Below are 13,823 nucleotides of genomic sequence, written 5' to 3'. Positions count from 1 at the left end.
GCACCCAGGATGTGCTGGGGGGGTCAAGCAGCTGTCTCGGGGGGGCCCCCGGCTCGGACCCCTGTGCTGCCTGCTGTGCTGACACACACCCGGGTCCTGGGATCCCTGGGGCCACAGCCGAGGACACGAGGCCTTCGCTCTGGTGCGTGCCCGAGTGTCCCAGCTGCCAGCATGGGACGGGAGGGGAGAAGGGACTCACACGCAGACCAGGAAGGCGAGTCACGGCTCCGAAGTCAGTGTACTCGGGTCTGGCCCCATCCTCCGTGACGCCCACAGTGAACTAGAAAAAAGGAAGCAAGAAAGCAGCTTTCGAGTTGGTCTGTTTTCAAGGAACCAAGTAACTTGGGTTCAACTTAACAAAAGGTAAAAAGTCTTCATATCAAAAGCTGGGATTTATTTTAGTTTCCCTCCACTGCGCCCCCTTTCTCTCTCTCTCTCTCTCTCTCTCTCTCTCTCACACACACACACACACACACACACACACACACACACACACACACACACAGCCTGGCCACAGAAATTATAAGCTGTTAAAAGAAGTTGAAGATGTAAGGAAATGGGAAAACATTCCCCATTCATGAATTACAAGGATCAACATTGTTCAAAGGTGCCTAGATTTTGCAGATTGGATGCAATCCCAATACAAATTCCAATGGTTTTCTTCAAGGAAATAGAGCAAACATGACTAAAATGTGTATGGAACCACAAGAAAAATTCCTAATAGCCAAAGCAAACCTAAGGAGGGGAAAAAAAAATAACAAGAACGAAGACATCCTCTTCCCAGACTTCAAATTACACGTAAATCTATAGAAGTACAAACAGTGTGGGATTGGAATTAAAGGAGACACTAAAATCAATGGAAAAGAATCGAGAGCCCAGAAACCAGCCCCCAGACACACAGACAGTTGGTTGGTGACAAAGGAACCAGGCGCAGACAATGCACGCAGAAAAGTGTCTTCAACGAGCAACGCCGGGTCTGGGTCCCCGGACTGCGTGGCAGAGCAAAGCCGACTCCAAACCCTGGGATTAGGTGAACCGTGAAAGTTTCTGCATCAGGAAAAGAAACTGACACTGAAGCGAAAAGGGTGTCTCTGTGGCGGTCCTGTCAGAACACCTAGGAACAGCCACAGTGGCGGGGAGGGGGGGAAAAGGCGCCTTAGAAACGACCCCGCACGGGGACTTCTCGAGCCGAAAGTGGAGCTTCCCTGAGGCCTCCCAGCCAGCCCCCGGGCCGTGGCTCTGCCCTGCTTTCCACACAGGAAGAAGCCGGGGTTCAGGGGAGACTCCCAAGGGGGGGTGTTGGCTGCTGGGTGAGGAGGCAGGTGTGGGGGTCCCACAGCAGGGCCCCAGTTTCGGGGACTGGCAGCTGAGCCCAGGCTCCCCGCTGACCCCGGGAGGTCCCCAGGCTGAGACGTGGCCCCCGGGGAGAAGGCGGCCTTGGGGGGAGGGGGCCCTGCTGGGCACTGCGGAAGGGGAGCAGTCGGGGGATGGGGCCCGGCGGACGGAACCAGGCCTGGTTTGCCCGAGACTAAGCATAACTCAAGTGTCTCAGTATTCCTTGCTGGGGGGAAAGCCACCTCAACCCCCCCATTTCCTTCGGCACGTCCCTGGCAGGGTGTTGGCGCCGACTCCCGGCCCGTGTGAGGCCGCGGCAGCCTCTCGCCGCAGCCTGGCTTCTCGGGAGAGACGCAGGCATTTCCCGGAATTCTCAATCAGCTACTTGAAGGACTCACCAGAACCTTCCCCGGAAGTCCCCTCCCTCCACTGGGTGGAAATTTCCATTCCCCTCACCGGCTCTGCAGAGCCAGACCCAGGCGGCTTCGGAATAGGGGCCCAGAGCCCTCCCCAGACGGATGCTTCAGACACTGCAGTCCCCCAACACACACACGTACACACATACACTCACATACACACATACACACACACATACACATGTGCACACACGTACACACATACACATACACTCACATACACACACATACACACATGCATACACACACGCACACACATATACACACACACGTACACACATGTACACACATACATACACACATGCATACACACATATACACACATGTACACATGTTCACACACATGCATACACTTACGTACACACATACATACACACATATATACACACACATGCACACACACATACACACATACACACACACATACATACACACACGCACACACATGCACACACACGTACACACACATACATAAACATACTTGTACACACATGGACAGCATGTTTTTGCTTCCAGAACCCTAAGAGAGCAGGGAGGGGTTGGGCCAGGGGCTCGGGGGAAGAACATTCTAGAAGTCCCCACAGCAGAGAGCAAGAGACTCTGGCCCAGCCTGTGAGGTGGGAGAGTAGCCGGCCCGGCAGGGGGGAGGGGAACATCGCTCTCTGGGGTCTTCGTGGGGAGCTGCTGCGAGCTTCAGGGTGAGCGGGGGCGGCCCAGAGCCTGGACGGAGCCGGCAGGGCCCAGGTGGGTGGGCCGGGGCAAAGGCTTAATCCGACGGCAGGCACTGGGAGTGCAGCAGGCTCGAACCCACAGCTCGACCTGCAGACAGGTGTGTGTTTGGGGGGTGTCCAGAACCCAGCTGGGGGTCCGACCCAGGCGTGTGACAGGCGAGCACTAGGACAGTAGCAGGCGCTGATGGCTGGAGGTGGCATGGAGGACTCATGCTCTCCCTGGGACACGCGTGTGCGTGGACATCCACAGCAGACATACAGACACATGCAGACGCACACAGACGACACACACATGTGAACACATGTGTACATAGACACACAGACAAGCACGCACAGAGACACACATACACACAGACACGTGCACGCACAGATACACACATGTGCAAACACGCAAGTGTACACCTTAGAGACACAGAGACGCACAGACACGCACACAGAGACACACACGCACACGTGTACTCACGCACATCCGGCCGGAGAGTAGCTGCATGCCTGGGGCCTCGGAAGGAGGGAACGTGGCTCGGCAGGCCCAGCGGGACACTGAGTGACATGAGGGGCTCAGAGGACCCTGCTCCGGGCTCCGCCTTCCACCTGGTGGGGACGAGACCAAGGCCTGATCCCGGACCCGCCGCCCGGGGGCGTCTCACGGGGAGAAGCGTCATGGCCCCTGCGGCCCGCGTCCTGTACCCAGGCGGACCCTCCTTCCTGCCCAAGGGTGCTCAGAGCCCGCCCTCTGCGGGGTGGTCAGGGCCAGTGCCGCGGGCGCCCCCGGGTGGAGGAGCAGCGGGTGGCAGGGCGCGGGGAGGCGCTGTCCCCCACCCAGGGGAGAAGTCTGTGTGGTCTGGGGTCAGCGGAGACGCTATGGGTCAAACGCGATCTGCCACCAGCGGGGTCAGGGGGAGGGCAGGGGCCAGTGGGCGAGTGGGGGTCTCTGCCGAGCCCACAGCTGCCCCCCCGGCTGCCGATCAATTTTCCTCAGGAAGCCCCGAGGGTCCGTTTGCCCCCCGTCCCCCCGACTCATGTGTGGGGGTCTCCCGGCTGGCCAGTCCCTGTGTCAGACCTCTGGGCCCGGTCACGCCTGCTGACGTGTGCCCTGGAACAGAGGCGTCCCGGCCACCGGTGGGTTCCCGCAGGGGGCTGGGGTGCCCGCGGGCGGGACGTCTGGCCGCGCTCCACACGATGGCAGCACGCTCGCACAGATGCCCGCGGGGCCGCCAGCCGGTCCGGGACCCAGCGCCGCCCCACCCCAGCCCGGACACGGAGCCGGGCGCCCGGACCCCTGGGCCCACCAGCCGAACCCAATACCGTCGCCCGCCAGCCTCGCAGAGGGTCGCCCCCGACGGTGGCAGAGAGGCAGAGCCCCGGCTCCTCCTGTCCCCGCAGGCCCGGGGTTCTGCTCCAGCACCTACCTGTGGCCCGAGACCCCCGGCGACCCTTCCAAGGGAGCCCGCTGGGGGGCCGGGGCAACAGCACAACAGGGAAGGCGTTCGCGCTACGTGAGGCGGACCCGGGTTCTATCCCTGACCTCCCCGTACCCACCAGCGGTGAGTCAGAGTCAGCAGGAAGCCCTGCACCCCAGTGTGGCCCCAAGAATGGAAAAGGGGGTCCCCCGGGCACGGGGGCTCCCGCCCTGGCTCCCTGGCGCACCCCCTGGTTTTGACTAAGGGGCTGCGGCTGGGGCCCCTCGAGGCACGGACAGTCGCCCCCCGGGGCTCAAGCCAAAGCCCATGAACATTGTTAATTTTAATTTTTAATTTTTTTAAATTTTATTGTTATTTATTTGGGGGCCACCCGCACTCGGCAATGCTCAGGGGTCGCTTCTGACTCTGCACTAAGGAACCAGCCCTCCCCGCTGGACTATCGCTCCAGCCCGTTTTTGACTTTTTTAAAACAGTCTACTTTTTCCTTCCTTTCCTTTCCTCTTTGCACGCGTGTGTGTGTGTGTGTGTGTGTGTGTGTGTGTGTTTCTCTCCCTTTCTCTCTCCCTCCCTTCACTCTCCCTCCCTCCCTCTCTTTCCCTCTCTCTCTCCTCCCTCTTTCTCCTTCTCTTCCTCTCTCTGTCTCTCCCACCCTCCTTCCCTCCCCCTCCCCCTCTCTCTTTTCCTTTTGCTTTTGGGGCCACACCCAGCAGTCATCAGAGCGTCCTCCTGGGGTTGTGCTTGGGAATCACTCCTGGTAGGGCTTTGGGTGGGTGCCTGCTGTATGATTTCTCCAACCTCTTTTTTGCTTTTCTTTTTTTTAAAAAAAAATGTTGGAGAGGGGCTGGAGCGATAGCACAGCGGGGAGGGCGTTTGCCTTGCACGTGGCCGACCCGGGTTCAATTCCCAGCATCCCATATGGTCCCCTGAGCACCGCCAGGAGTAATTCTTGAGTGCAGAGCCAGGAGTAACCCTGTGCATCGCTGGGTGTGACCCAAAAAAGCAAATATATATATATATGTTGGAGACAGTATAGAGGTGAAGGCACTCGCCTCGCACAGGGCCAAGCTCGGGTTTGAGTCTGGCATTGCCTCTGGGCCCTGAGCACAGAGTCAGGAGTAAGCCCTGTGCCCTGCTGGGTGTGCCACCCCCCCACCCTCTCAAAAATAAAAAGTTGCGGACTGCAGAGACAACGGCACGGGCTGCGTGCAGGCCTTGCACGTGGTAGGCCCAGGAGTATGAACCCTGAGCACCATGAATGTGATTCAAGCCCCAATAAGATAGAAACAAATACATGATATAAAATAATTTTTAAAATGGGATTTTTTTGGGGGGTGTAGAGATAGAACAGTGGGGAGGACACTTGCCTGCATGCGGCTAGCCCAGGTTCCATCATGGGCATCCCCTTTGGCCCCGGAGTCACCCAGGAGAGACCCCTGAGCATCGCCGGCTGTGACCCCCGGAGTGTCTGCTGGGCTGGGGACGCCGCCCATTGGGCCACCCTGCCTGCGCGTGGGCACTGCCCAGTCCCGGGCACAGAGACAGCTTTGCCAGGACACGCCGGCCCCCAAGAGTGCTTCTGGGGTCCACTTTTAGGGGCACGACCGGAGGCACCGTCCCTGGGGCTGGAGGTCCCGGCAGGAATGCAGACCCAGCCGCCCTCACACAGATCCAGGAAGTGGGGCTTGGGGGTCCCGGGAGCAGCAGAGACTGGAGCCCCCCGGGGCAGCTCCCCGTCTTCCCAGGGCCCCTCTCGAGAGTCAGAGGCCTGTCCCCTTCTGCACCGCTGACCGCTGCGAGCGGGATGCAGGGTCCACAGCTGCCCTGAGCCCCGCTGCTGGGCCCTGGACTCAGTTTCCCTCTGTGGAACAGGGGCGTGGGGGTGAGGGGCCTGGAGCGGGCTGCCCGCCATTTGCTGCCGGCTCCCAGCGCCATGTTGCGGAGGCTGAGCTGCCCGCCGGCCACTGAGGCCACTCCAGGCCCTGGAGGACGGAGCCCCTCGGCCACACCTGCCGTGGGCGCGGGGCCACGAGTCTCTGGCTGCACGTCCCGCGCTGGGGGGGCCCGCGCTCCCGAGGGCTATTTTCGGGCACCCCTGGGGCCGGGCGGGCGGGGGCAGGGGGCGCGCTGCTGATCTGGTTACCGGCATGTGCCCGCTCAGCAGATGCCGCCCCTCCTTGCCATGACCACACGCCAGGGGGGCGGCGGGCTCGGCGCCGTGTCCTGGGGCTCGGGGTCATGGGCAGCTCGGGGCCGGGTGGCCAGTGCAGCCTGAGCCATGTGGCTGCCCCAGGCGCAGGCCCCCCAAGCCCACAGCAGGCCAGAGGGCCGAGACTTGGGGGTCCAGGGGCCGGGAGAGGCTGCGGCTTCTCCTCGACCAAATGTCCCCCCGGGAATGCCAAGAGGAGGCTCCAGGCAAATGTGTTTTTTTGGGGGGGCTTTGCCTTCCCTTCTGGGGGTCCTGGGTGTGGTGAGAGCACCACCCCAGGACCTTTGCTGGTCTGAGACGGGCGAGCCTGGCGGCTGACTCGGGGTCCTGGGGTGCACCGTCCTCCTGGGGCCCAGGGCCGCATACACGAGGGTGCTGGACGGGGCTGCGCTCTGGGGGTGCTCCTCCTGCGAGGCCTGCCGTGGGGAGGGGTCTCAACCCCCCGATGGGGAGTGGAGGGCCCTGCGTCCCCGCCCGGCACTCAGGGAAGCCCCCCGCCCCCTCACAAAGCTCTTCCTGGCAGCGGTGGGCTGCACCCTGAAACCCAGCCTGCCACGGGGGCCCCGACAGACACAGCGGCCGGGGGGCTCCCTCAGGCCTCACGCCCCAGCTCCAGGCTGGGGGTCACCCAGCGCTTCCCCGCTTTCTGTGCTGTGGGGACAAGGGGGCATGAACCGGTGGTCTCCCGCCTGCATTCTGCGCTGTGGGGGGGCTCCCGCCCCCCCCCCCGGACACTGGCTTTGGGGACCAGCTGCAGACCTAAGACGGCCGCGTTTGGAAGGAAAATTTCTTCCATGTTCTAATTTGCTCCATTGGACTCAGCCAAAGAGGCCCCGGGTTGACTTTTTCCACTTCCCGCCCCAGGAATGAAGCAGGCCCTGGCCTCGGTGGGTCCCCAGGGCCATCTGTCCGGCCCGGAATGACGGACTCAGCACATAGGCGAACTCTTGACACTCTCTGGCCCCCCTCTCACTCCCAAAGTAGCATCTCCTGCGCCCCTGCCTTGTAAGTCAGCTGCCTGCCGGCCCCGGGCACGGGGACAGGGCGCCCAGAAATGGCCTCGGGGATTAGCCCTGGCGCTCGGGGCATCTGGGCGCGGGGAGAGGTGCTGGTGTGGCTTTCACATGCCGGGCTAAAATTACGGGTGAAAAGACGCGGCAGGACGGCGTCCAAGGCTGCGCAAAGGGCCTCGAAAGCTGATCGCCCGGGGGGTCCGGGCGGGGGCTCTGCACCCCGCTTTGAAGCCTATTTCGGAGCTGGGCACCGGCAGCTCACGTGTCAGGGCTGTGAGCGAGTCGGTGGCACCCGCTCTCCTCCGGCCCACCTGCTGTGGTCCATCAGAGTCCACACGGGCGCGTCCCAGAGCCCCGAGTGTGTGCGGGGGTCTCCTCGGGGCAGGGCGGGGGTCCGGCCCACGTGAGGATGGGCCGCACGTGGCCGTGGAGCCGGGGAGGCAGAGACCCTCATTCCCCGCCGTGGGTCAGTTTTTAAGACGCCAACCAGAAGCCGGCTGGGCACGGCCGGGCCTGCCCTGCGCCAGCCCCACGGTTCCCTGGGCTCTCGGGCTGCCGCCCTGGTGCCCGGGGCACGGGCCGGCCTGCCTCTCCCTGTCCCCGACCGCTTCCCCCGACACCACACTGTTCCTGGAGGCTCCGCAGAGGCCGCCGGGCCGCCGCCAAGCCGTGTGGTCACGCTGTTGCCGCCGGCGCTGGCCAGGCCCTTTCTTCGAAAGCCACACTCGGCGCCCCGGGGGGAGGCAGGCCCGCCCGGCGTCACCCCGGGGGGTTCTCTTGGGCCGTAGCTTTTCGGGGGCCGGTCATGGGGCCCGGAGGTCCCCTGGGAAGGGACACCACGCCCCCACGTCCGGCGCGGAAGCCACGCTCGGTGAGGCCCGAGGGTGCCCAGAGGGACCCACGGTGCCCGCGGGTGGCAGAGGCAAGAACTTGCAAAGTCTCGGCTTAATTGCTGGCACTCCGGCCCGCCCGGTTCCTGGGCCTGGTGGTCACTGTGCTAATCAGCTAGGCCACAGCGGCAACTGGGCAGGGCCGCCCAGAGGACCCAGCCAGCCCGGCGGCACCCGGGCACCGGCTGGGGAGGCCCGGACGTGGGCCACGGGAGGGTGTGAAGGACGCCTCGAAGGCTGCCGGGCTCCAGGCGCGGCCCCGGGCTGGCTCTGGCCGGCTCAGCGTTCAGGAGGGGTCGCGCCCAGGCGGCCGCTGCCCGCCGGACACCGCCCCTGTTCTGAGTGGTCACAGCAGCTTTGCTCGCACCCCGTCCCCCAAAATGGGCCTGATGTCCAGCTCCGGGGCCGTCACCACCTTCCCAGCTGCCCCTGGGGACTGAGGGCTGGTCCTCGGCACCCATGTTCCCGCCCTGCTCCTGGGCTCACGGCCCTCGGTCTCCTTCCGCAGGGAGCACTGCTCTGAGGGAGCACCCACACTCCTTCCGGCACCTTCCAGAGCAGGGTCGGGGAGGGGGGCCTTTCCCCACTCGACTTTCCCCTGTCTCCTTGGGATGGAGCCTAGTGGCCAGAGGGACGGGCCCGTGTCTGGACACACCAGCCTGTGTGTGAGTGGACACGTGTGGGCCCAGCCTGGGTCTAGACGGTCCCTGGACCCCCGGCCCTGGCCTGTTAGTGCCCTGGAGTGACTCCGAGTGCGGAGACAGGAGTGTCCAAACCTAACAGCAATCAAGGCAGATGCAGGCACTAACCTCTTCTCTGGAGGGTGGGCCCCGTCTCGGGCCATGGGGCGCCCCCGTGACCCCCAGAGCCTCTTAGCACCTCCCTGGCCTGGCCACTGCAGGGACTCAGTGGAATCAGTGACCCTTGACCTTTCGTGACTGGTGACTCTCACTCAGCTTTCTGCTCGGTTTATTTGGGGTCACACCCAGCAGCGGGGCGGGCAGCACCCAGGGCTGCTCAGGGCTTACTCCCGGCTCTGTGCGCAGGGATCGCTCCTGGCTCCTGGGGGGTCGGGGGACCATGTTGGGGCCGGCCGTGTGCAAGGCCAGGGCTCCCCCAGACCTCTCGCTCCCGTCAGCGTCTGTGTGGGGCTTTGTTCTCTTCACCGTTCAGAATCGGCTGCTTTAGGAGGGGATGACACTCGCCTGTGACCGTGTCACGTTTGGTTTTATGTCTAGCTTTTTTTGTTTTTTGCCTTTTGGGTCACACCTGGCGATGCACAGGGGTTACTCCTGGCTCTGCACTCAGGAATTACTCCTGGCGGTGCTCAGGGGACCATATGGGATGCTGGGAATCGAACCCGGGTTGGCCACGTGCAAGGCAAACGCCCTACCCGCTGTGTTATCACTCCAGCCCGTCTAGTTTTTTTTTTCTTTCTTTCTGTGTTAAAGTTATTTGCAGTGATTTGCCCTAATAGAGAATTTAAAGGTGTAGCTTGACACTTGTATAGGTGTCAACATAGCGCCCCACACCTACCCACATTCTAGCCCCTTCCTGTGCCCCAAAGACCCCCTGGGTCCTTCCTCCGCCCCCTCCTGCAGGGAGCCATCTTGATTTCATTCGTCCGGGGACGTGCTGGGCTGTCCTCTGCCCGTCCGCTCGGCCTGTGGGCCAGAAGCTCCTCTCAGAGGAAGGTGAAGTTTCTGCCCCCAGGAGGCCACGTGGCCCCAGCCCCAACCCTTGTGTGAGTTGGGGGTCTCACACCCCTCCACCTTCGGCGGCTGGGAAGAGCTCGGGGACCTGCACAGGTGTGTGAGGCCCGGCCAGCCCCTGCGCCGCAGGCCTCCAGGTGGACGCTGGGCCCGCAGGGTCCTCTGAGGCCACTCTCCTGAGGCCGGCTGCCGGCAGGGAGCTGAGGAGCGGGCAGGGGCGAGGGGCGGGGAGGGGCGGTGCTGGAGGGGGCCCCCACGCAGCCGCGGGCAGGGGCATGGCGGTGGGTGGTGAGTGGCAGATAATGGCCCCATTACCCCGGAGCCGGGCGCAGGGCTGCTCTAGCTGCCAGGGAGGAGGGGGCAGATAACGAGCTCAATTTGGCCAATTTAATCATTTCTTCCTTCACGGATCCAATAAACATTTCTGGAGGATCCTTTGTGTGCTAAGCGCTGTGTTGGGGCCACAGACGCAGCCAAGGGAGAGAGAGGGTGGGCCCCGGGTAAACAGCTCAGGACGGCCTGGGCGAACAGACTCACGGGGCGGGGAGGGGCGGGCAGGGGCACGAGGGCCGCCCTGGAGGCAGAGGGTGGGAGGGCGGAGTGGGTGATGTGCATACAGGCCTGCAGACATGTGTGCGTGCATGCACGAGTGTTTGTGTGTGCACACGTGTAGATGCATGTCTGTCCGTGTGAGCGTGTGTGCGTGCATGAGCACGTAGGCACGAGTGTATGGGTGCACGTGTGAGTGTGCGTGTGCGTGTCTGTGCCCGTGTGTGGCCCGTGTGTACACGTGTGCGTGTCCGTCTGTGTGTGTGCATGGTGTGGACAGAGAGGAGGAGAGGGAGCGCAAGGGAAGCTGGGTGGATCCTGACCCTCCGCCCGGCCTTGCGGCTGAGATGCCCCCAGCAGGGGAAGCGGGCGGACAGCTGGTGGGTGGGGGGAGCCAGGCCTGCACTAAAGATGGTGGCGCAGGGGTGAGGCTGGAGAGTTCCTCGCACGGTTTCTGGGCTCCGGACGCCACCGTCTAGGCTGCAGCTTCCGGCCCACCTGCGCCCACAGTTCACCTCTGGACACCGCAGGAGGAGGGGCATCCAGCACCCCCTCACAGTGGGTAGGGCGTTTGCCTTGCACGCGGCCGACCCAGGTTCAAGTCCCAGCATCCCATATGCCCCACCCCGCCCCCCAGCACCGCCAGGAGTGACTCCTGAGTGCAGAGCCAGGAGGAACCCCTGAGCATCGCCTGGTGTGACCCAAAAAGAAAAAAAAAAAAAAAGCGGCAGGAGGGCAGCAGGGCCCGTGGGTGGCCTCGGGGTGACACAGGGGGAAACGGAGCACGAGGGGGGTGGGCAGCCCGACCCGGAGGGAGGCCCGGTGCGTGCGTGGCCGCGGGTCAGGTGCGGGCCTGGCTCAGACCTGTCTGCCTTTTGTCCCCTCCGCCCCCAGGCCGCATGATGTCATTCGGGCGCATTAAGCTGGAGCAGCTCAAAATTGAATAATGAATTACACTCGGCCTCAATCAGAGCCTGATTGATCAGGGGTTGCAGCGGCACCTGGCCGGGATTAGCCCTGACAATGAGAGCCGTGGGCAGGTGGCGGCCTGGCCAGAGCCCGTCCCCGGGTGCCGCGTAATTAAGATGGACTTGATTTCTCTATTCTTGCTGGTGAGCCCAGACGGGCCCGCGGGGCTGCGGTTCTGGCAGGCCCCTCCCCCGTGGCCCGCCCCGTGGCCAGCCACGCTCCGCTCTGCACGTGGGCACTCAGCCTGCGCGCCCGGGGGTGCTGCTCCTCTCCTCGCCCCTGCATCTGAGGCCACTCCGTGCCGGGTGGCTCGGTCAGCGTGTCGGTCCCTCGGGCGGTTTCCTCGCGCTCCCCTCCGAGGGCTGCGCAGCCTGGCCCCCGCGCGCCCCCCACTCGCACCCAGGGCGCTCGTGTCTGCTCCGAGGCTCCCCGGAAGCACCTGAGGTCCGGGTGGGGGCCCTGGGGGTCAGCCCTGGGCTCTGAGGGGACCTTGGTGGCCCCATGAGTCCACGGGCAGGTCTGCGGCAGCCCCGGACGCCGAGGGAGGCCCTGGCCTGGCCTGGCCACTGGGCCGCCCCCTCTCCTGCTTCTCTGCAGGCCAGCGGGGGTGACTTCGTGGGGCCAGTGGGAACCTGTGGGTCAGTCTCTAGTCAGTCTCAGGGCCCTGGAGGTTCTGGAAAGGTGGACAATGAGCGGAGGAAATGCATTGGTCAGTGTCCCACAAACCATTCCAAGGGGCCACATGAGACCCCTTTCCCCAAGCCACGGCTGTGTCCGTCACCAACGCCTGTGACGGGTCTGACCGGGATGGGGCGGGGGCGGGGGTCACTGGCACTCTGAGGGGTGTCGGTAACTGCAGCAGCACCAGGAATTTTTTTTTTTTTTTTTTTTTTTTTTGCTTTTTGGGTCAAACCCAGCAATGCTCAGGGGTTACTCCTGGCTTTGCACTCAGGAATTACTCCTGGCAGTGCTCGGGGGACCATATGGGATGCCGGGGATCGAACCCGGGTCGGCCGCATGCAAGGCAAACGCCCTACCCGCTGTGCTATCGCTCTGGCCCCAGCACCAGAAATTTGAACGCTGTTTGTGGCCCTGTCACCTGAACAACAGCCCCCAAATGCAAAAGTGAATACAAACGAAAATAAAGCCCGAAAAGGAATCTGGTCTGATGTAGCACGTGGTGTCCTGGGGTTGCATCCCGACTGCATGATAAACACTGATATTCAACTGTTCTCGTTCGAAAGAGGGAGGTGAGCGGAGACGGGCCCCGCCTAGCTGTGACCTCTCTCTGATGGGGGGGGGGGAACAAACCTCCCGGGCAGAGACGTGTCCTCGCAGTCCGGGCTAGGGGCGTCCCAGACCCGCCCGGGGGGTCCCGAGACACCCTCTGTCCATCCGCACTCAGGAGAAGGGAAGTGAAGACCCTCTGGGCGAGGTCAAACACCCCACCCGGTGTGGGCAGCCCCCTGAGCCTCTGGCCCCCGGGTCTGTGCCCCCACAGTGGGCGTGAGGGCCGGGGCCTCTGAGCCCTGCGGAGGCCGGGGTGGGGAGGCCCCAGGACTCCCCGGAGCTGAGGCCTGTGTTTGTCTCGCCCTTGTTTTCCTGTGCCGTAGTGTCCAGTTTCTTCTACGAATCTGAATATGGAGGTGCAGGAGGGCCGCCGTGTCCCCGGCCCTGTCTCTGCACGCTGGCCTCTGTCCAGCCGAGGTTCCAGCCTCTGCTCCTCGGTGCCCCCGTGGCTGCGGGGCCGTCACTGCCCGCCCCGGCCCTGGGCCCCCTCTGGCTGCGGGAGAGCAGAGCAGGAAACGGTCCTTAGATGCGTGTCTCTGCGGCCGCCCTGATGGACAAAGAGACTGCGGCAATTTTTCATAATTGCCAACAGAGCCAGGGGGAGGGGGAGGCCCCAGGCCCCGGCTTCCAGCAGAACCCGGCGAAAGGGCGTCTGAAACGCTGCCTCGGGAAGCTCTTCCCGCCCACCCACACTCAGAAACGCCCGAGGCCCGAGGCCCGGGAGCCTGGACTTTGCGGGGAGTCCAGGGGTGGTGTTTGGGGGGCTCCGGGAGAAGGTCTGACCCAGGCGTGCTCGGGGCCTTCCTGAGCCCTGCCCCTGGCCCTGCCCCCGAGGTCGAAACGTGAGGTCACTTCCAGGCTGGAGCCCGTCACCCAATCCCCTGGTTGTCCTTCCTGAGCCCAAGGGTGCTCTGGCTTTTGTGCTGAGTGTGGGGTGGACAGTGACTGGTGTGGGGGCAGCAGTGGCCGGTGGCTGGGGCAGCCGTGACCTCTGGGGTCAGGGGAAGTGTCCGTGAGGGTCACTGCCGCTATCAGCCAGGGTCCTCCGGCCGGGGAGCAGGGGTCTCCCCGGCTGCCTGAGCCAGAGCTGGGGTGGGGGCACCGTCAGTGTCCACTGTCCAGCTGCCCGGCTGGGCGTCAGAGTCCAAGTTTCCTATGTATTTGCTGAAACCGCCCCTTCCGCAGAGCCCGGCTCTGTGAATACCATCCTTGTGCCGGGAGCCTGGCGGCGCGTCTGGGGGTGGGCCCCGTCTGCCTGAGTCCTGCCGCAGGCCCCCCCTGCCCCGTCCTT

This window comes from Sorex araneus, chromosome 3, assembly GCF_027595985.1.
Source record: "Sorex araneus isolate mSorAra2 chromosome 3, mSorAra2.pri, whole genome shotgun sequence".
In the NCBI taxonomy this organism is placed as follows: Eukaryota; Metazoa; Chordata; class Mammalia; order Eulipotyphla; family Soricidae; genus Sorex; species Sorex araneus.
Note: the sequence above shows the minus strand (reverse complement) of the source record.